The sequence below is a fragment of the Schistocerca americana genome, chromosome X (assembly GCF_021461395.2).
Source record: "Schistocerca americana isolate TAMUIC-IGC-003095 chromosome X, iqSchAmer2.1, whole genome shotgun sequence".
In the NCBI taxonomy this organism is placed as follows: Eukaryota; Metazoa; Arthropoda; class Insecta; order Orthoptera; family Acrididae; genus Schistocerca; species Schistocerca americana.
The window spans coordinates 843,900,484-843,905,246 of record NC_060130.1 but is presented as its reverse complement, the minus strand read 5'-3'; positions in this window follow the sequence as shown (position 1 = coordinate 843,905,246).

Below are 4,763 nucleotides of genomic sequence, written 5' to 3'. Positions count from 1 at the left end.
AGTGGTCGTTTCCATATACACGTAATCGCCAAAATTATCGTGAGAGGTTTTTGGTGTGCATTTCGGCGCTTGAACGATGAAAGGCTATGAGGGATCTTTCTTTTGACGGGAAACTTCAACTATATTTACAGAATCTCGGAACAAGCAATTATAATCGAGTCCATTAATAGCCAATATAAAATACGTTATGGGTGTTCTTGAAAAAGGTATGATAAATTCTCTATACTCCTCAGAGCAGTGTCGCCCATACGTTCCGAAACATTCATTATTTACTCGAGAAAATATTTACTTACATATATACCAGACAATACTTAGAAGGTAGCAAGTAGCGTTTCTTACTTTATTTTTCGTATCTTGTTTTGTTCCTAAGTGTCAAATAACATCAAAAATAATTTTCATCGTTAAATAGATCCGATTTTTTTCTGTTTGAACAATCTGAAATAAAAATAATTATCATTGTGAATAGGTTTCTTTTTCCTTTCGCATGAATTAAAAACGTAAATACCCATCCGAATAAAAGTATCCCGACACCCCTCAGTGAACATTAAAACGTTTACTGTTGTCAACCTTTCATTTTTATGACGGTTTCAACTCCTGTGGAGACACTTTCAGTGAGGAGTCTAAATGTCTGCTGACGAATGTTAGCCATTATTCTGCAAGATCCGAAACCAAAGAAGGTAGTGATGTTGGGTGCTGGGGCCTGGAGCGAAATCGACGTTCTGACTCATTCAAAAGGTTTTCCGTTGGGTTTAGATGGCTGCTCTGAGCAGGCCAGTCTATTTCAGGAATGTTATTGTCCATAAAAAAAATGGCTCGAATGGCTCTGAGAACTATGCGACTTAACTTCTGAGGTCATCAGTCGCCTAGAACTTAGAACTACTTAAACCTATGATTCTTGAGTTTCTCCCGGCGTATTTGATAGTCAAAATATCCACGGGTGTGCTGCCGGTCTATAGTGTCCAACGGGCACAATATTTCGGCGATCATACATGTCGCCATCATCAGGTGAACTGACGGACTGAGCTCCTGTGAACGTGCCGGCACGGAGATCCGTACGCTATGGCTGCTCAGAGGGAACTGGGTTCGGTCGCGGCGGCGGCCGATTTAAATACCCTCCGCCCGCGGCGCGCTCCCTCCGCCGTCCGCGCCCCGCGCCACGGTCGCGCGGTGGAACAGATTGCGACGGCGTCTGAGATGACGTCGGAGTGATGGCTCTGTCCGCCGTGGTCGTCACAACTATACGTTTGCTCGATTTACTCTTGATTAACCCGATCGCTGGTTCCCAAGCCTTGCTAAGATTATAGCCACAGTCACGGTTTATGAGGTCGTCATTGGTGCGAATTTCGATGGCCTCTCTAACAACGCTGTCCCAGTATCTCGACGTCTGTACCAGAATCCTCGTGCGGTCATATTCCATGGCGTGATTTTCCGACAAACAATGTTCAGCGACCGCCGACTTGCTCGGATACATCAGGCGAGTGTGCCTCTGGTGTTCACGGCATCGATCCTCGACGGTACGCATCGTCTGACCAATATACGACTTGCCACATTGACACGGAATCTGGTACACGCCGGCCTTCCTCAAACCGAGGTCATCTTTGGCGCTCCCCACCAGTGCACGAGTTTTATTTGGAGGACAAAACACAGTTCCGACCCGGTGTTTCTTCAGAATGCGAGCGATTTTCCCCGAGAGTGCACCTGTGTAAGGAATAAATGCAGTGCCTACCTCCTCCCTCGTGACTTCATCCATCTCAAGAGGTTGTGCTGCAGTGGTTGGGTGGAGAGCACGTTGAATCTGCCACTCTGAGTACCCATTTTTCCGAAATACAGTTCTCAGATGTTCCAATTCCTGGGGTAGACTCTCTGCGTCAGAGATAGGGCGCGCACTATGTACTAGAGTTTTAAGTACCCCATTCCTCTGTGAAGGGTGGTGGCAGCTGTCTGCGTGCAAATACAGATCAGTGTGCGTAGTCTTCCGATACACCCCATGACCTAGGGTGCCGTCAGCCCTTCTCTTGACCAAGACGTCAAGGAAAGGTAATTTACCCTCCGTTTCAGTCTCCATAGTGAATTTGATGTTGGGGTATATGGAGTTTAGATGTGTAAGGAAGTCAAGGAGTTTATCCATACCATGTGGCCAGATGACGAACGTGTCGTCCACGTAACGGAAAAAGCAAGTAGGTTTCCATACGGATGACGACAGGGCTTCCTCCTCGAAGTTCTCCATGCACAAATTCGCTACCACCGGTGAGAGTGGACTACCCATGGCGACTCCCTCCGTTTGTTCGTAGTATTCTCCATTAAAAAGAAAATACGTGGAAGTCAAGACATGCCTAAAAAGTTCAGTGGTCTTCTCGTCAAACTTCTGACTAATCAATTCTAGTGACTCTCGCAGGGGTACCCTCGTAAACAAGGAAACGACGTCAAAACTCACCATGATATCTGACTCATCCAACCTGAAGCTGTCAAGGCGTTTAACAAAATCCACGGAATTACGGATGTGATGAGGGCATTTACCCACATAAGGACTTAATAATCCCGTCAGGTATTTGGCCAACAAATATGTAGGTGCTCTGATGTTGCTGACAATGGGGCGTAATGGTATCCCCTCTTTGTGAACCTTCGGGAGTCCATATAGTCTAGGCGGTACCGGACATTGGGGTAACAATTTCTTAGCGTCACCCTCCGGTAAATCTGCGTCCTTGAGAAGCGCCCTCGTCTTGTTCTCCACCTTCTTTGTAGGGTCAACGCTGATCTTCCGGTAGGAATCGTCATTTAGCAGGCTCTGCATCTTATCAGTGTAGTCCTTATGGGAGACAACAACTGTAGCATTGCCTTTGTCAGCCGGTAAGACAACAATTTCAGAGCGCTCCCTCAGATCACGAATGGCCGCCCTCTCTTTACTGCTGATATTTGACTTCATCGGCTTGGATTTCGTCAACGCACGACAAGTTTCACGACGTATTTCCTCGGCTGATTCTGGCGGAAGTCGAGCTGCAACCTGTTCAACAGCACTAACAAAATCTGCGACTGGAGTGAACTTGGGGATGGGAGCGAAGTTGAGACCTTTCTGCAAAACTGAGACCGCATCATCACTCAACACCATGCCACTCAAATTGATGACAGTCTTGCACGGAACCTGCAGGGATGGTTTGTCAAGGAGACGTGAGAACTTAACTGTTTGACGTCCCGTAGCCTTCTTATGGGCGGAATCAGCTGACACCCAGGTGACACCATCAATCCAATCCCAGGAACAAGAAGTAAACTTACTAGCCAGTTGCAAATGTAGTTTGAGTAATTCCTGTGAGATAAACTCAAGGCTCCGGCGGGTGAATTGCACTCTCTCACGTACCAATGCGAGGCTGGCTCGTTTCTTGATTCTCTTAGCTGCTGCAGAATCGATGTGATGCATAACCTTAGCAAAATTTGGAACAACATTCTCGGAACGACATCTCTTTAGCCCATAAGAAGGCTACGGGACGTCAAACAGCTAAGTTCTCACGTCTCCTTGACAAACCATCTCTGCAGGTTCCGTGCAAGACTGTCATCAATTTGAGTGGCATGGTGTTGAGTGATGATGCAGTCTCGGTTTTGCAGAAAGGTCTCAACTTCGCTCCCACCCCCAAGTTCACTCCAGTCGCAGATTTTGTTAGTGCTGTTGAACAGGTTGCAGCTCGACTTCCGCCAGAATCAGCCGAGGAAATACGTCGTGAAACTTGTCGTGCGTTGACGAAATCCAAGCCGATGAAGTCAAATATCAGCAATAAAGAGAGGGCGGCCATTCGTGATCTGAGGGAGTGCTCTGAAATTGTTGTCTTACCGGCTGACAAAGGCAATGCTACAGTTGTTGTCTCCCATAAGGACTACACTGATAAGATGCAGAGCCTGCTAAATGACGATTCCTACCGGAAGATCAGCGTTGACCCTACAAAGAAGGTGGAGAACAAGACGAGGGCGCTTCTCAAGGACGCAGATTTACCGGAGGGTGACGCTAAGAAATTGTTACCCCAAGGTCCGGTACCGCCTAGACTATATGGACTCCCGAAGGTTCACAAAGAGGGGATACCATTACGCCCCATTGTCAGCAACATCAGAGCACCTACATATTTGTTGGCCAAATACCTGACGGGATTATTAAGTCCTTATGTGGGTAAATGCCCTCATCACATCCGTAATTCCGTGGATTTTGTTAAACGCCTTGACAGCTTCAGGTTGGATGAGTCAGATATCATGGTGAGTTTTGACGTCGTTTCCTTGTTTACGAGGGTACCCCTGCGAGAGTCACTAGAATTGATTAGTCAGAAGTTTGACGAGAAGACCACTGAACTTTTTAGGCATGTCTTGACTTCCACGTATTTTCTTTTTAATGGAGAATACTACGAACAAACGGAGGGAGTCGCCATGGGTAGTCCACTCTCACCGGTGGTAGCGAATTTGTGCATGGAGAACTTCGAGGAGGAAGCCCTGTCGTCATCCGTATGGAAACCTACTTGCTTTTTCCGTTACGTGGACGACACGTTCGTCATCTGGCCACATGGTATGGATAAACTCCTTGACTTCCTTACACATCTAAACTCCATATAACCCAACATCAAATTCACTATGGAGACTGAAACGGAGGGTAAATTACCTTTCCTTGACGTCTTGGTCAAGAGAAGGGCTGACGGCACCCTAGGTCATGGGGTGTATCGGAAGACTACGCACACTGATCTGTATTTGCACGCAGACAGCTGCCACCACCCTTCACAGAGGAATGGGGTACT